The sequence below is a fragment of the Athene noctua genome, chromosome 2 (genome assembly GCF_965140245.1).
Source record: "Athene noctua chromosome 2, bAthNoc1.hap1.1, whole genome shotgun sequence".
In the NCBI taxonomy this organism is placed as follows: domain Eukaryota; kingdom Metazoa; phylum Chordata; class Aves; order Strigiformes; family Strigidae; genus Athene; species Athene noctua.
This window is the reverse complement of record NC_134038.1, coordinates 120,443,417-120,468,244: the sequence shown is the minus strand read 5'-3', so window position 1 is coordinate 120,468,244 and position 24,828 is coordinate 120,443,417. Positions and strand designations below refer to the sequence as shown.

At 39.6% G+C, this 24,828-nt stretch overlaps 1 protein-coding gene across 1 annotated transcript in view; it reads right to left on the bottom strand.

The window, feature by feature from the left end:
• MPP7 (MAGUK p55 scaffold protein 7) overlaps nucleotides 1–22,653 on the bottom strand; it is a 164,798-nt gene extending 142,145 nt beyond the window's left edge. Inside the window, exon 1 of the mRNA XM_074900069.1 lies at nucleotides 22,553–22,653. The gene's annotated coding sequence lies outside the window, so the exon portion shown is untranslated. The remainder of the gene's footprint in view (nucleotides 1–22,552) is intronic.
• Nucleotides 22,654–24,828: the final 2,175 nt, after the last annotated feature.

Genomic DNA, 24,828 nt, shown 5'->3' with positions numbered 1-24,828 from the left:
AAACAAATTAGTTCATTTACTTTTTTTTTTCCCCTCTTTTAATGGGAAAGCCATTTATTATTTGTGATGTACCCTGCTACCCCTCTTTTCATTACAGTGGCTAAATATCCCAGGAGATTTTGATCAGTCAGAATCACAGAGAATTACATCAGTCCCAGAAAAGAAGTCAATGTCCCAGCATTCACAAAATTTTTTCGGGAAAAAACTTTGCCCAGGATTTTAGAAACAGGCTGTGGATTTCTCCATGTCCTTTCTGCCTGTACAGAAGCTCAGGAACTTTCCGACATTTCAGCAAGTATGTAGGAGTCAGGGCCCAACCCATACTCATACACAATAACTGGGTCACAAAATTCAACATGCATCACATCATATGACTTGCACTGGGTGATGGAACAGGGATGCATGCTCTACTTCTGATTACAAGATGCTGTATCTCTTTTGTCTTTCTTGATCAGGGAAAAAGAAGGAACCCACTGTCTCAATACCCTATTGCAGAGCTATCCTCCTGGTCTCTAAATTTTTAAGTCAAGCTCTTTCTTGTCACCTAAACCTCAAAAGTGCATCTTTTCTTCAAAAATATGCTTTCATAGTAATATATGTTAAAAGAAAACAGTGTTTGTAAAGCCTAATACATGTGCATATACACATTTTTCTATGCTTGTCCCAGATAAAAGTAAAACAAAACCATTTACGGGGGATGAGAGATGGCATAACAGTGCCAAGTGCGGTAACTCCAAACTCCATATGAAAGTAATCAAAGTCAGAAACACCATAATGTGAATAACATCATACAGGTTGTCACAATCAGTCATCAGTTATGAAGTAAACATATAGTAAAATAATATTTTTATATTATGCTTAAGCATAGATGTATAAGTCTGTTTTCCCTGGCACGTCTGTTGAATATAGCAAAGAAAATGTGAGATCCCCACCTGCAGCTTGCAACAGCCAAGATCATTTATTACAAGAAGTTATCTTTACAGAGTATTTTTTATTCATGGTGTAACAAGGAAATTGGTATAAGTTTTGACACACATAATATCTCACTAACTTAAAACCCTAGAGCTACCATTTGATACTTTCTGTAAGATGTTTCTGACAGAGAACATTTTTCCCTTTTAGGAAAGAAGATGGTAGTAAGTTCACACATTAAACCACAACTCTCCATCACATAATAAAGTCCTTCAAACTCAGCACCTCCTTAAGCTAGCCATTACAAGTTACACACTACAATCACTTCTTAATTTATCTAAAAATAAATACAATGTTGATGGAAGTGCTAAGAAACACGTTTAAGACAGCAAATATCTAATGGAAAACAGAGAAAAACAAGACAGAAGGGATTCAGAATGCTCACTAAAATGAGAAATGCCTTCTGCAATTACTCAATAAGAAGCTGAATACAGCTATTCACTGGAATTAGGAAATTAAGTTTGCCTTCTTTTCTCTGAATTCTATTAATATACAGACATCATGACGCAAAAGAAGTCTGCACATGCACTTGTATCCATTTTTATTTTGTTTAGAACTGAACGTCTCATCTTTGCAAATATATTTAAAGGCCCAGAAACGTGACGACTACTGCCTTTCTCTAGCTGCCTCTTCTTTCATCTGTCCTACACACTTGTCTTAAATTTGTGACCAATTCCTATATAAATTGTAGAAATTTATGCACACTAAAAAGAATTAAGAAGCAGCTAATTGTTTATATGACTGCTAGAAAACTAATTAGAAAATTCCTGGGTTTGGTTCTTGCTTTGTTTCTTGGACCTTATGTAATCACAGTTCCTAGTATGATCATACCTTCATGCATTTTCTCCATACCTGATCAGCTTGACTATTTGAAAAGAGCAATTTAACTTAGATTAGGGAGTTGTATTGCTAAAGTAATTATGTTCTATGTAAGAAAATATTCAGATTCTTAATCCCTTAGCATCTGTAACCAACACTGCAGCCTGTGACTTCAGACCCCTTAACTATGAAAGATCTGGGTTGGACACATTGTAAAAAACACTGTACATTTGGTCAACAGTTTCAAGATAGATCCTTCAGAATTTTACTTGTGATTAAGATCTAATTCCAGGCTAACAAACTATATGCTGCCCACCAAGTGCTATACTAGTTTTAACTGGAACTACAAAATTAAGATACAGACCCTAAAAGTTACAGTGCAGTGTTACCTGCAATCCAAAATACCTGTGTGCTTTGAGTGCTTAGAAAGCAACCAACCAGCTATGTGACTTCCCTCAGCACTCCACTGCAGAACACAAGACCACCGTTAAATTGGAGCCAAGCTTGCCTTCTGGTTTAAGAACAGTAGCTGTCTTGCCTTCATCAAGGTTCTGGATTTTTTTACATGGAGGGGGAAAAAAAATTAAGAAGGACCATCAGAAGAAATGCATTCATTTTACTTGTATCTCCAGAACAAACCCCTCGGGCAGCATGAGATAAAGCTTCAAGACATTCATATGAAGATTTAAAGGCAGTTAGGGTTGACTGGAGGTAGACCCCTACATATCCATATATTGGTGGTGAGTTAATGACAGGCAGGATAGGAGAAGAAAACAAAAGGATTTTGAAGGGAGGTCTGGTACACTGTATATAACTCAATAACAAAAAAGAATCCTGCAGAAAAAAAGAAAAAGAAGAATGACATGGTACAAGCGACAGCCTTGTAAAATCTTTGTGGCAGAATTGTGTTGCAGAGAGAATCATAACCAGATGCTATGTATTACAAGAAAGGCTAATGTTGCAGTAATTGACAAAAGAGATTATGTGATCCAAAATATTTGCAATGTTTAAATTCGTAAGAAAGAACATAACTTATAGATATTATTACAAGATTTGAAATTACTAAGACTTAAATATAGTTTTGATATGATGCTGAATTTGGAAAACATTTTCCTTTTTATGAGTTCAAGTGAGAGACAGAATAATGGCATCATTCACAGAAAATCAAGAAAGGGCATGAGGAATTTTAGAAATGGTGATGAAATTATGGTATGAATTGTATTATCCAACAAATAAAGTAATGTGCTTTTTAAAATTATAAGTTAAGAGTTTCCAATAATTTACTTGAAAATAGTAATAAAACTAATAAAACACTTTGCAGTGCAATCTAATAATAAGACATTTTTTTAAAAAGCTGGCAATATATACTGAGACATTTAAAGCAATGAAAATACTACTTTCTGGTTTTGTAACTGATATAATCACAGTTTTGGCTAGTGACTGTATGTCAGAAGAATTAATCTTAAGCAAGATAGCAACGTAGAAAAACAAGTCTTGAACAAGTTACTTCATCTGCATAGAAAACATAAAAAGGTGAAAGTGCTAGTGTTGATCTAGGGAAACAAGGCACCAATAATTCAACCTTTCTAAATTAAACTTATTTATGTGCACAAAAGTATAATAATTAATAATTTTTAGCTTTTCACTGAACTTAACATGGTTAATAAAAGCCAAGGTTTTTAACTTCCCTCAGATCAAACTAGAATTCATTACCTTCTTAGTTTTTCTGTGCCCAAACAGATTAACTAATACAATAGTTTCATCTGTTATTGTCTCTAGTGAGTAAGCAACTGAAAAAATAGGAAGAGGAAGCCCTTCCATAAAAATAATCTTAAAATAGTATCTGTCTAGAATGATCTCTTCCAATTTTTTAAAAAATCCGAGTGCTATGTTACTTTCAAGTAATGATTTATAGGGGAGGACGCTTCTGTAGCTTCTAAGCTAGGACTGACATTTTGTCCTGAATTCAGTTCAGATAGAGTTAATGTGTTTCCCAGTAGCTGATATAGTCTGTTTTGGATTTTGGATGAGAATAATGTTGATAACACACTGATGTTCTTACTTGCTGCCAAGCAGTGTTTATACCAAGTCAAGGACTTTTCAGCTTCTTGTGCCCTGCCAGCGAGTAGGCTGGGGGCCATAAGGAGTGGGGAGGCAACACAGCTGACCCAAACTGGCCAAAAGGATGTTCCATACCATATGATGTCATGCTCAGTATCTAAACTAGAGGGAAAGATGAGTGGGGGATGCTGTTCAGGAACTGGCTGGGCATTGGTCAGTGGGTGATTAACAATTAGACTGTAAATCACTTGTCTGTATATTCTAATTCTTTATTACTATTGTTTTCAGTTTTTAAATTATTATCACCTTTCTTGTCCTATTAAACTGTCTTCATCTCAATCCATGAGTTTTACTTTTTTTCCGACTCTCTCCTTGCTCCTGATGGGGGCAGAGAGTGAGCAAGTGCTCTGTGGTGCTTAGTTGCTGGCTGGAGTTAAACCACAACACATTTGAACAAGACACAACCAGGCACAAGTAAATCAAACTGAAGTAAGCCTAGTTTTCATTGAAAACAAGAAGGGTACTTGTATCATCACATTTCTTCTACTCCATTGATTCCAATGAAAGCAATGCACATTGCTTGTAAAACAATGTTCTGCAACTAAGATCGCTAGTTCTTCTACTTCTTTTTTGATAGTTTCAAGTGCATTTCATTATCGTTGTTAAGAGATGAAGGTATTGAACTGTCATATTAAGGAACTCAACCAGCTCTCTCCCATTATGTCTGTCCTCCCCAGATAATTTCCTCCACAATTTATCTACTGGAGAACCTGTCATGTTAATCACATTTCTCAGTGCAAGGTAGACACCACACAACTTCTTTACAAACCCTTTGGATCTCTTGGTCTGTGACAACCAGCTACTCCTCCTTCCCCATCCAAGGAGCTGCACACCGTACATTTTGAGTAGCAACACAGAGGATTCCTTTTCTCAATCATCTCCTTGCCTACATCCTCATAAGGGTACATCATCTACTCTGCCCCACACTTCTTTCTTCCCATCAGAAACATAACAGTGCCCAAATCATCATGGTCCTTCATCTACCACTCTTCAGAGAAGTTCAGTTATAGAGTCCAGAACAGTTTCCTCCCCCAGATATTCTTCAGTCTTAAAAAAACCCCACATTATGAAACAATTTCTAACACTGTAGCTATCTTTTCAGAATAAACAGTTATGCATCCCTACACTACCCTACATTGCCCATAGCAGTAACATTCACAGAGCAGATGTTGACTGCTTTTAGTAGTTTCAGTGATTGTTCCATGCCCACATTTTTGTTGGGAGATCTGCAGGCAGAAGACAGAGTGAAAAGGTTTCATTTATGACCTGACCTGTTATTGAAGCAGTACTGAACTTGGCAAACTCACTAGCGTTCACTGGTTGAAGCAGCAAATCTTTGTTTTACCCTTCTACTGCAGAGTACTAGAACAAATGATTGCTGGCTCCACAATGTAAGCCTTAGCCTAATGTTCATACTTACGGCTTCTATTCTTCAGCTGTCAAACTGAAGAGGAATACCAATAAGCTACATAACTCTGATAAAGCTGATTTAAACGCAAATGAGAGTCAATCAACATGCAGATGAATTACAAGCTTCTGGAAAAAACACTTACCTCCCAGCAAAAAAAGTGATGTTCCAGCGTGTTTCAGGTTATTACATAAAAGCATTTGAACTGAATATCAGTAAATACCAGCTCATGAAAGAAGATTTTAGTAAAAAGGCATGCGCTAACATTATATTGCTGACTTCTAACTAAAACTGAAGTAGAACACCTCCACTTTAAATATTTAATTAGGCAGGAAATCTAAATCTCATATCCAATTTTCTTTCACCAAAACCTCTTCATCCTCAACATTACAGTAACTTCATTTATTCTTAACATTAACAGGTGCTGTTTGAATTCAGTGCCAAAGAAAGGATAGGACATAAGCATAATATTACATTTGGAAACACGAGTGAAATTTGGCAGAAGCTAATGTGTTGAAGTATCCAAGACACTGCACATGTGCTCCTTGCAGTGAACAGTGCCAACTATGAAAACTAAACCACTTTAAGGTAAGATGTCTTGAAGATCAGATGTATGGTCTGTGCTTACTTCATATTCCAGACAATACAGGTCACAAACCCCAATCCCACAACGGCCCTTCATGCACATGTATCTCCCTTCCGCTTCACAGCCATCCCCAAAAGGGTGCAATCATACCAGTGGCTCAAAATATTTTTCATTATTGCTACTTCATTACACCCAGGAATTGCATATTTAAAGAAGTCTTTCACACGCAAAGGCAATCATTGTCTTACTCTGAGAAACCCAGAAGATTTAGCAGGTTGTAGCTAAAAACCAAAAGTTAATATGCTTATTTGCATTGTTTCATGGAGTAAAGTTTTTCATTTTTTTTTTCACTTTCAAGGTAAGTCAGTCATTAAGAGCCAAAGTTGGCTAAATTTCATTCTTTTACAACTTTGCCCTGGTAGAAGTACAACTTTTGAGGGTTATCACACAGGGCAACACAGAAACACACACATCAAGTTTACTTTTGAATGCTTTGGAAGTTTAACAGCCCGGAAGTTTCACAATTATGTTACTCCTTTCTAAGATCTCCCATTTTCTGTAACCTTGGCTTCTTCATCTGAAGAGAAAATTATTCTTTTGCAGAATTGTTTTGCCACCACTCAGAAAAAAAAAAAGAAAAAAGTTTTTAACTTTTGAAGTAGATTCATAGCTGGGCCCTCCAGTATGCCCTGCACATTACAGAAAATAGCTTTATTTTAAAACAGCTATAAATTCCCTTTTTTCCTGTATCAGGATTCAAAATCACAGTCTGTCTCAGGAAAAAAAATACATGCAAGGGTTTTTTTAAAAAAAGAAAAATAGTCCTCAATTAAAACAACTCTAAAACTTCATCCCCAGAAGTGATGAGATCAATGACAGACATTATTACTCCATTTCCTTATTACACTATCTCGGGTTGTTAAAATATTTTCTGATCAAACATTAAATAGAAAACTACTCAAACAATTGCTAAGAATATGAAATTAGAATAAAACCAGATTATTTAGATGTAGATTCTACTACTCTCCAGTAGTAAAATTTCCTTCCCTGGAAAGGAGAGAAGAAAACCTAACCCATAAGCCTGTGGGGTACTGCCCCCCACATCCTTACTAATGAAGTTGACCATAAGGCAGCTTGAAGTGCAAGTTGATGGATGCAAGACAGTAGGCAAGAAGTCTGAATCTGCAGTCTGGTGGTTAGGTCACTTACCTTAAGCGTGAACAACAGGGTTATGGCACTCTTGTAAGAGGAGAAAAATGTGGGCTTGAGCTCCCTCAGGTTGAGAAGGACCTAGAATCAAGGCCTCCTTCTTGGACAAATAAGATAGATAACTGCTAGTTTACTACATATAAGATAGGCATCAAAAGCATCTTCCTAAGAGAAAACTGCAGAAAGTGGTATGGGATTTATTTTCTGAATAATATAAGGGTTACATGAATGTCTCAGGTATACTCTCGTTTCCTACTGAGCAGCTTCACTGCACCAGCACTCCACATTATGTGTTTCAAATTCTAGCCAGGAAATCAGCATCTCATCAGCATATCGTCCTTAGGTGCCTGCCTCCATACTTTCTTAGCCAGGAGCCTAATCTTTATGAGCTGCAGTATTGAACATCAGAAGGCTTAAGTGCTTTTTTAAACCTGGTATATAAAACCATCCACTGCATTTTAAACAGTGTTAAGTGTTTGTTTTACTTATTCCAACACAACAGCCTTTAGGATTTTAAATGGGAAGAAAGTAGGTCAGGTCTTCCTCCTGAAGGTTTTTCAAACTTTTTTTTATAAATTTCGTAGGTTATTTTGCAAAAATTTTCCTGCCTTTTACATCTTTCATTAATATCTTAAGAATATAAATCTTTGAAGAGTACTTTGATTTATTAAGAGCCTTAGAAGTATCAAGTATCTATAAATACTAGTCAGAAAAATATTTAAACATAACTCCAGCTTTTGATTCCTTTGTAATAGATCTGACTTATCTTTGATCACACATTTTTGCAATAACTCATTAAAAACGCACAAAGAATTTGTCTGCACACAGATCAGCCACAGAATACTGATCTGAACATTTAACAGCCTGAGGGGGAAAAAAAAAAAAAAAACAAACAAAAAACAAAAAACACGAAGTGGAACCCACGCACTTGAAGCAATCAAACATCTGACTGCCTTTCAACACCACTTCCATAGGATTGCCTGCATTCCTGAATTAGTAGATACACTGTGAGTTCCTACTGCTTAAACAACCTCGCCACTTGAAGACAATGTTTAAAATACAGAATTTTCTATCTTTGTGTTTCTGTTGGTGCACTGCAATAACAAGGAAGCTACTATTCACTTCTTTTATCAGCAATAGTACAAAGAATAAGACACACCCTTTCCAGGGAACTGGAAAAACCTGCTATGTGAAAGCTGAAAAGTCTCCCAGTACCCAGACCTTCATTTGGTGATACACTTCAACAACAGAACCGATGAGAGACAGCAAGGACTTGGCCTTAGTCTAGAAAAAGTAAAGCTGAGCAGAAAAGCAAGGGCTGTGTATAAACACACCGAGATAAATATAAAATTGTAAGAAAAAACTATTTAAAATAAAAGGACAATCTTGGCACAAGAACTGGTTATTACTAACTGATGATGAACAAATTTATGTTGACTATTACAAGCAGCTTCCTCATGATTAGAGCAATTTAGTGTTGGAACAGGCTTCTAATTAAAATAGTGAGGCAAAAAGGCCCAGCTGCTTTTTAAGACAGTGCTCCATATGTCTATGACTGTATGACATAAAACCTACAAAAGCATGAAAATAAACTTGATGAATAAGAAGGTCCTTTCCTGTCCTGCGTTCCTAAGAGAACAATAACTGTCAAGCAAATAACATCATTCTGATACAACACTATGATATAGCCATCTGTCAGGCAATAGCCAAGATTAATTATACCACAGAAAGAAAGAAAAAAAAAAGATATTAATATCACAGCAGGACAAACTTTGCCAAGAATAAACTTGACAGAGTATCTTTTTATAAAACGTCTTAGACCTGTAACCTCACTTCTCGTAATTCCATGCTAAAAATTCGCTCCCCCTGCGAACAAGAGCCACAAAAAGCACACCTCTCATGCAGTACTTGCTCCCAAATCTGAAAGACCTTCACTTGTTTGGTCTCCATGCAACTAGGCAGTCCTATCACCTGCACCCCTAGCATTCTGTATCCATGCAGCAGATCATCTTACCCGAAACAATTTTATGTCTAACATACTTAACAGGCTCTTTATTTGCTACAGTTGCGACTACATTCAGCTCAGGCAGCAAGATTCAAAACTGGCTGTCAACTGCTTTGCCACTGAAAGGTTCAAATGGCCACTTTTGCCCACATGTTATTAACCAGAAAAACTACAGTGACCACGATGGTTTAAGACAATTGGTTAGACATGATCGGTCCGCAGAAATAACACATTCTATTAGGCTAAACTACAGTTTGAAAGAGCAGATGGTCTTTCAGTCATACCAGCCTTTCAACTTGCCTGACATCTAAAGGTATGTGTAGCAAAGTATACAAGTTGGTCTAATACAGACTATTACCTGCCCCTACAAGTCTTTCAGGCTAGGTGACTGACACTAACAGGTACAGGCCTGGCTAGAGGGGATCTTTGTATCTTCATTTTATTATTGCTGTGTATCTGAAATTGAAGAGAAACTGCAAAATATTTTTGGCTGATAGACTCCACTTGCTTATTTGCAAAGTCCCTGATCACACTATGCATCTTATTGTTCCCTTCTAAAGGCTTATATCAAAATACAACAACAGGGTGAATTGTAGAAGAGGGGAAAGTATGAGCACTCATCAGGAGTTGTACATCCAAGGCAAACCAAACATGACGATTCACTACTTCTCATAATGCACAAGCTCAGGACAGTCATGGAAATTACATGGCAGCATAAAAAAAGAAAACTATAGGAGATACTTTTTTCTAGAGAATACCTGATTGAGTTGTAGTAGCCAAAACACAATTATTCAAATAAGTACTTAAAACACATTTTGAGAACAGATTCTTTGGCCGCTGTCAAACAAATGGTCCAGACACAGCCTGTCAGAGACAAAAGTTTTGATATCAATCTTTACCAATAGCTAGACTGCTACACCAAAACAAACGTTGCTTGACAGCTATTTGTTATTTTATTTTCCTGTACATCCTCTCTTGGTTACTTCTGAAGAAAGTATAACTGATCTTACATGCTCATCAGCAGACCTACAGCATATATTTTTTCCTTTATTAGCACATAATTTCACTTAAAATTTAGAATTCAAAAGCATTTCCTTTTTTCAGTTGATTTCCCCTCTCCCTGTCTCTTGCAAAACCATTGTGGTTAAACACATAGAAAAGGTTTGCAGAACAAGAATTAAACTTCTGTCTGAGGAGTAAAATTTATGTAAATTAATCTCAAACTGTACTTCATTCTCTTAGCGAAGCACAGAGCATGGTATCTGCAAGGGAGCATTAGAATCCATTTTCAGTTAGTTTATATCACACCATAACATTTTCCTACCATTTTAGTTCATCTGCTTACACTGGAATGCCAGTACTTTTTTAAAGTTGTCATCAAAATAGCATACACTTTTATTCACTATGAGAGCCTGCAGATCTGATTTATAGTATATTCCAGACATATGACTGCATAATTCAGACTAGTTTAAAAAAAGTATGCTGAAAGAAGATACTACCAAGGACTTGCCACTAGCCCTGCTGAGCATAAGAGGACATATTTTCCTTGACCTACCCTACTAATCTCAGCAAGCTGGTCCTTAGCAACAGATGCAAAGCTCAAATGACCACTTTCAAATCCTTGTTACAGCTCCACCTCCAGCCTTTGATCATTTTTCATCTGGAAGTAATAAATGGTTCTCTGCTCCCTGGCCTATGTAACAGCCTCCTCATAATCCACCAGTTGATCTCTAGTACCGGGAAGTGGGATTACACATCTCAGTTTTGGCTGCATTTCTCCCCATCACATACAGAAAGGGACATATTGGATACTAATGAGATCAATTTCAGTTATCTTAATTGTTTACAGACCATTTTGATTATTTTGCTATAGGATTAGATATCAAATTACAAAACCACAACAATGTAATATATATGCATTCTGACATTTAAATTTTGACATACAGCAGTCTGACACAAAAGTAGCTAAATTGTAGGATGAAATCTACTCAAACCAGTTTTCATTTCTCTAAACGTTACAAAATTGTAAACACACAAATTGCACTTTTGCACAAATTTATCTTAAACTGGAATAAAGTTAGAAAGAATATCTTCTACTACAAAAGGTCTTTACCTCAAGATAAGCATTAAAAAATGCAAACTGAACTCTTCAGAAACGCTGTAAGCACTGCAAAGCATACAGAAGGAAAATCTGTCTATACAAAACTAATTTAGAGCACTCAGGGCCAATTCTTAACATCTCCCTGTTTTCTATCTCAAAATGCATTCACTTTGTCTTCTGCTTCTTCCAAGGTGTGCCTACAGACAATTTACAGAATTTACAGTTTATCAGATATTCTGATTACTCTCCTATACTTGCCCCTGGCTGGTGTCCAGGCAGCCCGAATGATTTAGCTATGCCACTGCAATGACAGCAAAGGAATCTGGTGTCCCAAGTAGCACAGAGGGTTTTTTTGTGTCTTATTTTGAAACAACACTTTCTGAAATACTGTCTTGGAAATACATATTGGTTGATTCCTCTATACAAATTCTGTATCTGAAGTGTAACTGTTTATGCCAAGTCTCAGGTTGATAGTCATGCAACCTTGCAGTTTTGATTAGCAAGTTTTCTTTCTTTCTTCATTTATATTTAATTTGAAGTTTGCAGAACTACATAGGACATTCTGGCAGCTGGTACAATCACACACCAAGTCATAAGCCTAAGGCTCCCACGACAAAATGTCAAACCAGTGACCCTGATTCACCAGCACAAAGAAATAAATCTGACTCATTTCAACTGCCAGAACACAGCCTGACTGATCTGCATGGAGACAAGGTCTCAGCATCAAGTCAACTACTACAAGGAGAAGTCTAAGCCAGCCTGACCATACTGTTCTCACTTCAGTATTGTTTAAGAAAGAAATGGAAAAGCAGAACAAACACTATGCCCCATGACAATGCAACTTACTGACTGGGAACCACTGACGTAGACAGTGGTACCATGACATTAATTCATATGCTAGGGCTGAAATCAGTTTCTTACTTGGAGACCAGAACAGCTCATCCCTTGACTCCTTAGAAAAGAGGCTTTTATTTAAAGTTTTTACCACCCCTCTTTTAGCTACAAGTTTCCTGTATGATCCAGTAGATCAGATGAGCTTTTTCTTTAGCTTTACTTTTTCTGGGAGTACAGTACTACTACTCTATTCCCTTCCAACAGAAGTTCAGGAAGAATTTTTTCTGAAACGTGCTTCTACTAAAAGACATGTAAGCACCTGACATTTTCCTTTTTTCGCCTCATCATTCTTCTCACTTTTTCACCTTGGCCCAGGAAAGGTTTCATTGTCAAAGGAGGTAGGAAACACCCTGTAAGAGAGGTTTGCTGCAATAGTTATCTAAAACTCAAGGTCAAATGTTTCTCTTAGTAACAGCTATCGAGGAACCTGCACACCAACATATTCAGCCTCCTTGCAGTGAGGGCTGTCTTGTACTTGAGTATATACACTACAAAATATTTTTTATGTATAGTAAGTGTGCATATGAGAGAGTTTATGCATAAAACCATCCAACCTCAAGACAAAAAAAAAGAAATCTAATTGCAAGTAAGAGGAAATTTGTACTTTCCCATGTGTTTATAACTTCTAGTTTCTAAATTTGTAAGTGGCTCTGCAACAATGTAAACAACTGGATTTTGCATTACCTATTACAGTCTATATCCAGCAACGAAAACATAACATTGTAAAAAAACATCACAACATTTGGCATAAGGTAACCAGACATGAGGCTTTCAGCCAGGCTGTGGCACGTTCTTATTTCTCTGTTGCGTAAGCAGGCTATACGTGCCTGTCACATATGTCCTTATCAAAACTCATCTCTCCAGTCAAGCATTCAAATATAACATCTCCGCATACTAAAGAAGGAATTTTGGAGAAGAAAAGGTCATATCATTACTTACTAATTCAGAACAATATATTATTACATGTAAGGTCTCTAAAAAGTATTTCAAGAACTACAGAGAAATCTGTTTCCTTCTAAAGGCAGCAAAATAATTACAGAGGAAGAAGACACAGTATCCACTACCCAGGAGAAGATATAAGGCAAGAACAGCATCAAGACATTAGTATTTGTTAAGGCAGAATTAAAACCAAGCCCTGCATGAAAGAGGTACAGGGTAACAGTACGATTTTAATTCATGTATGATGGCTAGCACATAGGTCGTAAGGCCAGCAATAACTGGAGAGCACTAAAGGAAAGCTTAGCCCTTTCCTTACTGTCCTCTCAAATGCACACCTAAACAGAAGGTAAATCACCATTTGAATTTGATCTGACAGTGAATGAGAAGCAGCCCACTGCAAGGAAAGGGATGAAGACATCTGACTTCTGTAGTGAGGACACTGTCCTTCTAGACTGGGAGCCAGGAGCAACAGAAGCATGCTGGAATTTTGCAGACAGACCACAGCAGCTCCAACCATGTCCTGAGCAGGCACTGGAAGAAGGACACAATCTTGGTTTTACCCCAAAGCTGAGGGACCTTATGAGCTGCAAACTAGCAACCAAACAAATATTTAGCCATAAGTACCACAAGATGAGATTTGCTTTTGCACAGCTGTGGATAATAATTTTTTTATTTAGATCTTCACAACGTGGGCAAATTAAGAAAGCTCAACTAACACAAGTAGCTGCTCTGACATACTGGAAACTGTTAATACAAACACACTGAACAGCCACAGAGGGTCCAATTACTTAAATGAATACTTTCCTGTTCCAATAGTCTGTTAGTCTTAGACTGTACTAATGTGCATGTCACATTTTCTTCTCAGGAATCTGGAGATACTCTATTCACGTAACCAAGGTGTTTTTTCTTCATGAACTACCACCACCATCTCAACTGACCAGCTTGTGAAAATGTACAATGCACCTGCTAGCACTACATGTCATTCCAAAGACTTTTATCTGTGATGACAGTAGGGTTATTTTAATAAACTGCAGTGTTTTCATAAGTAATGCATGTGTCTATTGAACTGATACATATATTTTTAAATATTAATGCTATATCCAAGCTAGATGAAAACATTAAAGAAGACAGAGTAAGTGATTTAATAAGGTGGGACATTTAATTCCCTGATGTAAGCTAACAGGATGTAAAATGTCCTTGGATAAAGCAACCAGAACGCCTCCTGGTTTTTTTCAAATTTAATTGCTATCACACATAGGAAGCCAAAACCACTAGCCGAAACTCATTAAATAGTGTGATAAAGCTGAAAGTCTGAGGAGTAAAATGTAAATTCAACATTACACTTGTCCACCTACTCAACAAAGTTACAGAATTAAATATTATGTTACAGCTGCTGTCTGCCTCTATTAATAGAGCAGTAAAAAGGGTATTTAATGAAAACTTATCTTACTACAGGATGTTTTAATTCTGAACAATAAAAAAAAAATCTAACACCACCTTTGGTTTGCTGAACCAGAAGTGAACCACTGGTAAAGAGTTACCAGGTTAAGACTACCTGTCTTCATATTACAGGTTATTATATTTCTTTGTAGTTTTTTCAGTCAGTTAAGGTGATGAAAACCAACCAGTAACGATTTGGGTCACCCCCCACTATCTCTTCTCAAAAAAAAAAAGTAGCATTTTGCAAGGTTTCCGAAGTTTCCTTGGTGTTCTATGATTTATTAAATATAATTAGTAGATCAGTCAGGTCCTACTGTGAGAAAAGATTACTGAGTTTGCAAACCTTTCCTAACAGGTATCGCCTACAACTCCTGTGCTGTGTGAAATATTGGGGTCTGTTTCTCCCCAAAATTCAAATATTTGTTATATTAACATCTGCACAGATATCAGGTATCTAGAAAAAGTAAATGTTTTACAACTCTGCTATAATATCCAGTAAATGTTTTACAACTCTGCTCTAACATCCTTCTGTACCTAAAAATATTTAAACTCTTCTTCCACAGCCATGTCAGCTACAAATTCTTCCATGTAGCCAAATTTCTGTGCTGGTTTCTAACACCCTTCTGTCCCAACCCCAACATTTTTTTTCCTTTTGAAATGAAGGTATCTTCATTTATCACTGTGAACAAGTTCAATAAAAAGCCCTAATGAGAAGGAAACTTAATTATCTGTATTAAGTAATAAATGCATATTTATCATGGAATCAGGAGTAGAAATAATATTGAATACAGTACATATTGTTAGAAAACAGTTTTTATAGCTTCTAGGAAATAAAAGTTGTTCATATCTGGCACAATGAAGTTTTCAACTTTTTTCCAATTGTGAAACTGTTCCTTTGACTCCCATTTCCTCCAGTAACTGCCCTGTGAATTCCTTCCCTTCGTGGCACTCACAGCAGAACTTTCCAGAACGAACTGCCCAGGAAGACATTTTCCTCCACTGTTGCAGTCCTGAAATCTGCTGTTTACAGTCACAATTTCTCTTTTGGTGCAAGATGCATGACCACCATTCGCTAGAAGTAGTTATCTTCCAGCAGAAACAGAGGACAAATACAACAGTATTCAACTGTCCACATTTGCTAGCTGTAGCCATGGTTCTAAACAAAGGACAACATCCGTCTTTTCTACACTCCTTCCAAAAATGCATTTCCCAGATGACTGACTTCTATCTTGCCTCAGTAGTCAGGTGCTGCACATTATTTTTGCTCTCCGTTTTAACCATCGTGATTTAACCATCTTGCAGTTAAATAGTCTTCCCTGAGAAGCACCCAGGGTGTCTGGCCCGACCTGTTCCAGGTCTCACTGCCCAGGCACATGACTCTCACAGCAGTCAGATGAGGGACCAAAGGCACCACTCAGCACTTACCTCAAAGCATGCCACTCACAGATTTATCCCCTGAGGTTTGTTTGCCATTTTGATACCCTTGCTCAGGCTGGTTATGGCAGCTGGAAGGTGGTCCAAGTCACTGTATCATATTTCAAACACACAACAAGCTTTCAACGCAGGGAGCCACACACTGCAGCTTGATCAGGATAGTTTAAGACTGGCTGGGCTATAGTACTAGTAGTGTCTTCTTAATACCAAGATAAAATTTCTAGCACATCTAATTTTCATGTTATTAAAGTAACAGATTTTATTCTTGAATAAGAAGCCTACAGCAGCTGCGAGGTACAGACTGGATGTCTGGATGTTCCTTTCCCCATAGGAAATTAAATGCTAGAACTTAAATTGGCGGGACTGAAGTTACAGGTTAGCTATATATGTACTGGAGGTAAAGACTTACTGAATCAATTAACCTTGGAGATCAGGCAGCAAAGGGCTCCCTTTAGGGTCTCTAGGATCTACAGATGGCAAGAGAGCAGCAGGGAAGCCAGGACTGGGTGTGCCCCAGGCAAGGCAGCTAACAAAGGACTGCTGTTTGCCCTGGTGGGAGCAACAGTAACTGTGCCTTGGAGTAGAAGGGACAGAATTAGGGGAGGAGCGAGGATTTTTAGGTATGACCTGCAAAGTAGATATTTCATACCCTCGTTAGACTTTAGCCTCTATTCAGAAACTGCCCGTTCAGAAGTTGTCTTTGGTCACTTCTCCAGCACCGCTAGTCTCAAAATGATGCAGCTTCAGCGTTCCCGCTTCCACACGCACATTTCATTTACAATGCAATCCTAACACAAAAGTTAACTGTGTTCACAGCTTCCCAAATGACCCAGATTACAATGAGATAATTAACTGCTCATGAACAACTATTCATTGAAAACCTCTATCACAGTATCTGTTAAACCATTGAAAACCTTCATTATCTGTCAAACCTCTGTGAAGAAATTTAAGACTGTTTCTTTAGATCAGTTCTCTTTTTGCAACTCTTCCAGACTGCGATTAAAAAAAAAAAAAAACAAGGCTTTCTATCAGCTGAACGTGCAAGGTGTCCTCTAAAAACACAAAAAAACCCTCTCCATCTGCTAGTTGAAGCTTCTGATTTGGGCACATGTAATGTGTGAAATAATTACGTTCCACTCTCTTTTATTTATAATTAGCAATGTCAAGTCCGTTTCTTTAGATAGCATTCATAGCAGATCGTCTGTGAAACAACAGCTCTGCATTTCATATCTGAACCTACATTGTTCCTTTTGGAACAGCTTCATTTGCTAAAGCCAAGCTCAGTCCACGAAACAATAAATTATGAAGGGAATAAAGATTTTCTATGCGCTTTATATAAATGGATGTGTACGTTTCCAAGTTCTGAGACATAATTAGTAGCTCTGAAGCAGTTTTACTCTACACTTCAAGTTGTTATACAATTCATAGTGCAACGTGTTTTGTAATCAGTCATCATTAACTGTTGGCTGTATTAGCAATACACTTTCCTATTTTTTCAAAACTTACACCATCATATATAATGGAATAACATAAGGAAATACATTCTTGACTCAAGAAACAGAGACTGTCTTTACAAGACAATGAAACAACACACAGCTAAGCATACTTAGACCACATACTGGTACAACAGCGTTTCACCACTTTATTTATTAGTATTACACATGATATAAAATTATTCTCGGTCTGTCATACTAATCCACACATTGTTCAGGACCATAGAAAACAAGCCACAGCCTAGTTCAGTACCCGAAAATGGTGGGCTAAAGTGTAATCATAAAGTGATCCTAGCTGGATGACTGTCTTCACTTCAACGGGGATTTAAGGTATGCATTTTCCAGACTGTAGCTGAGAATCTATGGAGCCTGAAGGAAAAAGGAAAGGCTAAAAGTAATACGACATTGGTTCTAGTCAGTGTTGGAAATACTACATACTTCCATGGTTTTATTCTAAATGTTAGAAGCGTAAGTTTAAAGTAGTTCACCTCCCAACAACTGTTTCTCCATGAAGCTCTGCAGAAATAAGAAAAGTCAGAAGAGACTTGTTTGAGCTGGGAGAGAAAGGATTTCAAGTTGCAAATTTGTTTGGCTTCCATGCCTGTCCTAGACAAATTGTTCTTAAAGCCATAATTAAGCAATATAATGATTTCAAAATGGGTACAGGTAAGCTTTATCTAACATATAAACACCCATAAAACTTCACAGACTTATAATCACATTTTGTATGTGAACAATAAGCAAGTTCTGGTGCAAAACTTTAGGTGTAAGCCTTCTCCCATTGCACTTAATGGGTCCATATTGGAAACCCTTTAAGCACTTGTGTCATCATGCTTGTAGTAAAGATGCTTATTTCTTTGCAGCTTTCCAAAGCAGAGTGATTAGCTATCATGAAGCAATAACCTCAAAACCATTACTAGCTGTGCACACTGACATTCAGCAAATGTCTCTTTCAACACTCCACCTGGCACTGTGCGTTGCCTACTCCTCGTACAAACTGAAAACATCTGATGTCTCCTTCTGGCAATAAACTGCAGGAGCAGAAATGGAGCAGCAGACCACAGAATGCATGTGAGTAACAGAAACACAGCAACCCTGTTACATGTATGACAAGCACCTAACAGTCAAAATGGTAGGAAACATGAAGATGTTTCTGTGTTCGTATGTCACCATCTCTTCCGCACACTGCAAACCACAATGATCACATCTCCAATTTCATAGTTATGCTATATAGTTTGTAGTTGTAGTTTATGGATTTGTTCCATAATCATCTTTAAATACTGATGTCATTGAGAATGTAAACAATGAGTTCATGTCAGGAACTTTTGGTTGCAGGCTTATTACCTCACTGACTATATTGCACATGGTTCAAGAACTAAGAAAGTTTTAAAGAATAAAAATTCAAGCTAACGATCAACTGTCAAGGTTGATTTTATTATTTTTTCTCCTATTAAAATATTCTTTTATTAAAATATGACATACTTTAAAGTGGTGCTGCCTAGGATGGCTTTTAACTTGATCTTCTATTTCATGTAAGTAACATAAGAGCAGCAATAGTGGGATTACATTAGCCTTCACAGCTAAAGTGACAAAAGAATGTTGACCACAATAAAAAGATGTGATCCCAAGAGCTTAAATATACTGAAGCCCTTTTACATTAGCAGCTCATCTTTCCTCCAGAGCTGGGAGGTAAGATTGATACTACCCATAATTCATAATGTAGATGGATAAACCATTTTCAGGATAAAACCTGGAGTCCTGAAAACTAGTCTGCTTAATTCTATTGCTGTAAGAACACATTGAATTTGTTAGCCTTCCAAACTGTAGGGAAAATTCAAGTTGTGTTCTTTGGTAGCTAAGCATAACTGACATTGATATTCAAGAACATCAAAGTAAAGTTTTGTGCATCTTCAGACATGCACTATTTTTGTTTCTGCTGGTTTTCCCCTAAATGCAAGCCTGCTAGCTGAAATAAAGTGTATGTCAATGTATCTCTATCATTTATTGCTGTCTTTGGAAACTCACTTGTCAAAGAACTTTACTGAATACTTCATGGTAATGCTCAAAATGGTTCTGTAAAATAAACAAATGGGGAGTCAGAGCTGTTCTCAGACCTGCCATACAGCTAGGATGACATGGGACAGAACTAGTGGTCTGAACTGTCAAGGGATATTAAGGATACTGCACTGTAAAAGCTATTTGAAGTGTATTAAGTAACGCTTGCTCCCTGTCTCTACCTCTGTAATACAGGGCAAGGCAACCCACGAACCACTGAAAGCCAGTATAAATGAATTCTGCTATATTATTAAATTTCTAAGGCTAAAATGAGGAAGAGACATGTAAATATACTGCATCTTTTCCTTAATGAACAAGAAACAGTAGCAGCCAGAATGAAAACTTTTCAGGAGATGGGGTCAGTAAGAATATATACACCACAGGCAGCGATTAAACTGCATTAGCACAACTATGTGGGAAGCTTTCTTGACTCCTACACATAATTCACATAGTTCTAGATGGTGAAACTTGCTTAATTCACTGCAACAACTTTCCAAAAGATACTCCAGCAGACAATTAACCGCTAGTAGCAAGACTGGATTTTTTTCCTGCTTTTACTTATTATCATAGCAAGTCCTACAGTAAATCTTAACACAGAGGAACCAGTTTAGAAGGAAGTTGCTACTGAACTACTTTTTATAGATCTTTTCTGCTCCCTTCCATGCTCGTGGGTGCCCAGGTACTTGCCACAAAAAGGGGAGATTCTGCACAGGAAAGCAGAACTAAGGCTGGAGTTTCAGTGAAAGGCAACACTGCAACGTCATAAAAACAGACAGAAGTTGCAGCAGATTCCAACAACAACGTCTTCGTGAGAAGCACAGTACTCCCACAAGGCACTCAGGAAAAGACTGGAAATTGCCACTCAGAAAACATACTTGTGACCACTTCCTATCAGGAGTTGGGTTGTCCTATAAATGTTAACAAAAATGCAGATAAGCATCCAAAGTAAGAGTACATTCATCAGCATGCTTTCTTTGCAGCTGGTATTGACTTTTATACTGTACTCTTACAAACCTTCAGCTCTGACACCTGCCTAATTTAAAATTGAAATTCTGAATGGCAAACTACTACACAGAAAAGATTTTATTACAAACACAAAAATGCCATACTAGCTCAGCTTCAAAGTCCATCTAACACGGTATCCTGTCTCTAATAAGGACTGCTAGTGGATGCCTAAATAAGAGAACAAGAACAGAATAAACATGCAGCAACCCTTCCTTGATGTACTTTGCCAGTTAACAGCAACCTACAGCTCTGGGACTTCCTCTGTCTCCTTTTAAGTGTACACATGTAAATACAAACACATTCACGTTAAAGTCCAAAGCTATTCTGAGTCTGAAATCATTTAAATCAACTTTTCACCGCTTAGGTTACTGCTTTACTCCTTTTCATTCTGATGAATAAACAGGCACAGTTGAAACTGATGAGTCTCATTCATTCATTCCTAGAGCTACAAGATTAAATAATCCCCAAACCTAAATTAACCGTTGCTTTAAGACATCTTTTAGAAGCTACATGCAATCACCCATTCTGAATACAAAAAGACTTACTCAATCCAAACAGTGATATCTACCAAAATCCTAATGTCAATTCTAATTGAGATTAGAGATTGGATCATCCACACCAATTAGAACAACCAATACTTACAGTAAGTGAATAACCCAGTTGTAAATTAAGATCTGTCTGTAAATATGGCCAAAATGTAAACATCCCTCCTAAAAGAGACCTGAAGAATAACGATAATACTTCATACCAAAGTTCTTATTACTCTATTTTAAAATGAACACCTACAAGAGATAGGTTTAACAAAAAAACCCATGCTTCATTAAAACAGGGCTCTTGTTCCAAGTAAACTTAAAATAAGAACTCTGAACCTCATCTAAAAACCCTAACTCTAAGAAACAAATGCTGAATTCAAGTACTGAAGATCGTCTAAAGACACTGGTTGCCGCTGTCCAGACTACTCGGTCTTCTTCAAAAGGAAAAACTCTAAAAATCACTGAAAGCTATTACTCCTGAAGTTATTCTACAGTTTATTTAGAGGGAAGGAAAGGCAAAGATGTGGTAAACTGTTCAAGAAATCAAATCAAAGAAAAAGCTCTGGAAATATAGAAAGGCAGTTTGTTAGGTTAAATAAAACGAAGCTAGGAATTCAAAGGTGAAAGCATAAGAGTAGCATGCAGAGGCGTCTACTACTTGTCCAAACTCTTACATCAAATACCACCATTTACATTCTTCACATGCAACACGCCAAATTAATAACGCTATTTATTACTCAACACTGATTAAACGCAGGCATTAACAAAATCAGTAAGGAGCCGGCTTCACAGGTGAATTAAGTTATTCTCAGTCAATTCATAAAAACACCTCATGGTACCGATAGCCTATAAATTAAAGTTTATAGGTCTCCTGAGCCCGTCTGATGTCACTTAATGGTTTAGTCCCATCCATTACCTGCTATAAACGAGCTCTCCTCAACTCCTCCCGCCAGCCCGGCAGGTTTTAAAAGCGAGGCACAGCCGAAGCGCTAGCCGTGATTAAACCCACTCTTTCCCCCCGCCCCTCTCACCCACCGTGCTGCCCGCGGAGAGGTCTCCGCCCCGGGCCTGCCTCCCGCGGGCGCGGATCGAGACCTTCCCTCACGGTGCCGCCGCGGCTGCCAGGGGCCGCGGGAGCCGCCGCAGTCCGACGGGAACCCCCACGCGGAGAGCGGGGCACGGCCCGCGGGGCTCCCCCGCCGCCCGCCCGCCTCGCACGCCCCAGGGGGGTTCACCGGGGAGCGGGGAAGGGGGCGGGGGCCATCTTGGAACCGGCACCCCGCGCAGGGGGCACGGACACCCACCCCCCGCCCGCCCGCCCAACCCTGGGGCCGAGTCCCCGCAGCCCGGCACCTGCCACATCCCCTCAGTCGCCAGCCGATCTCCCCAGCCCCGCGGCCCCGCCGGTACAGTGCGACCCCGCCGCGTCCCCCGGGGACCCCGACCCCGGAGGGGAACGCGGGGCCCCCCCGCCGGCACGCGGACCACCGCGCGTGTCCCGAGGAGGCGCTTGCGCGCCGCGGAGCCGCGGCTCCTACCTGCGGCCGGGCCTCCCGGGTACGGGCGGGCGGGCGGGCAGACGCGCCCCAGTCTCCCTCTACCCCCGGAGCCGCACACCCCAGCTCCCCATCGCCGCCGCGCTGAGCTGAGCTGAGTTGGGCTGGGCTGGGCCGGGCCGGGCCGGGCCGGGCGCGCCGGGCCCCTCCCACCGGGGCGGGGCTCCGCGCGGCGCGGAGCCCAACGGCCACTGGCTCCCCGCCCCCCCGCCGCGCACAGACACAGGCCAAGGAGAGGCTCGCGCGCCATTGGCTGGAGGAGGGAGGACGGCGCCAGGCGAAGCGCCGATTGGCCGCGGGGCAAGGCGGTGGCCCGCCCCGCGGAGGTCGCGTGACGGCGGGTGGCGGGGGGCTCGGCGGCGGCGGCAGGTTCGGGTCCCCCGCGGCCGTTCTCCCGCGGGTCCGGCGGCTCCGTGGCGCTGCCGGGGCCCTCGTGCGTCAGCGTGATTGTGCCTCCTCGCAGTTCGGAGTTGGGGAATTTCTGCAGCGTGGCAGAACCTGGGAGTGGGGGAGTCCGCAGGGACTCTGCCGCGGGAGCCCAGACCTGCCGGTTCCCGCCGCGGGAGCTGGTCACGCAGCGTGGCGGGTTGTCCCGACCAGGGACTCAGCTGTGGTCCGCGCCCTCGCCGGTGTGGGACCTCCTGGCCCTGCGTGGCGACGGCACGACCCGGGGGACAGCGGGAGCCGTCACAGATACTGGGATCGGTATCTGGTTTCGGCCCCCCGCCTGAGAGGACTGCAGGGCCGCGCAAGGACGATGATTTTCTGCAGTTTGTAGGGGGTGTGCTCGGGGGAGCCAGGGCGGACGAGCAGGGTGCATAAGGCCGTCAGGTAGGGGCTGAGCGATTGGCAGGGCTCTGCAGCTGCCCAGGGCGGTGCTGGCTTCACCAGAAGAACAGGCTGCAGCCCTCTGCACGTGAAAGGATGACACTATTCATTCAATTAATCTATTCTTAGTGGGTTTACTTTTCATATAATAAAATATGCCAAGTATCCTGCCAGCCTTTTCCGAGTAACGGAATTCACTGGTGTTACAGCAGCAGGGCTGTCTAATGGCCAGCGTTTAGCGCACTGGACAGCCATCTTGCAGAAGCGCGACCCTAGCCTGTACCAGGCTGTACTGATACTAGTTCTTGGCTAATCTCAAAATACGTCATTACATGTGGTTTTGGACAGCTTTAATTCTCCTGTATTTAACGAAACTTCTCCTGCATAGCCTTCAAGTAACATTTTGAGTGAAGTGTTTAGTTGTGACAAAAATTCATCGAGACACATAAACGCTTCCACAAGACTATTTGTTTCTTAAAATTTCCTATCATTTCGTGAGGCAGGTCTTCTATTACCAGACACATAAAGTTGCGTAGTGTATAATGCAACTAATTTCACTCAACCTTCTCTGGCATTTGCTCCTGTTCAGTTTAAAATTACCAGGTTTTGGCACACTACAGGATTACATGATTTCCTTATGCTGTCCATCAGTTTTTGTTTACATCAGCAAATCATTAACAATTACTTCCTTCTTATCCATGTCTTCAAAGACTTGGGACATGATCCTTATTTTTGTGATCCAACAGCAGCTGAAGCATTCCTGAAAAGAAACTGGTTGAACATATGTGGTTAGTTTTGGAATAAATTATCCTCAAAGACAGTAGAGTAGCTACAATGCCTAGAGGTACTAGACACCTCAAAATGTAGCCCAGTTTCTGGATGGATACATATTTTTTGTGGTTTTGAGATAATATTTTAAATATTAATCTCCCTTTCCTTTTAAATAAGTATTTCACAAGATTAAACAAGTGCCAAGCTAATAATTTCCTTCTTTTTATGCTAAGTACCATCCAACTACTTTTTCATATCTTAAGACTTAACCTCACTTGAAAAATTAATTTAAAAAAAACCCAAACCAGTTCTGAGCTCTGATACTTTATATGCAAACTTTTAGTTGAGACCAGGCTGTTATAGGAGAAACTTAAATTGCCCAGGATGAAAGTGCTGACAGACACTAAGCAACAGAACTCCAAAACAAGGCTTCTGGCCAGAAAGATGAATTGCCATTGTACTCATCCAAGTATTACCCTTCTTTTCCTATTGTAGTGTTTGACAAAAGTGAGTTGAGCCCTCCATTGGTTTTGAAAAAGGGCATATTCTGCACAAGCCCAAAACAAAGCAACTTCTGTAAGCTGAATGCTCCTATGTGATAGCAAACGAGATGAAACTAAGGAGAGAACAAAGAGCTCTCCACAGGTCAGTGCTTTTTC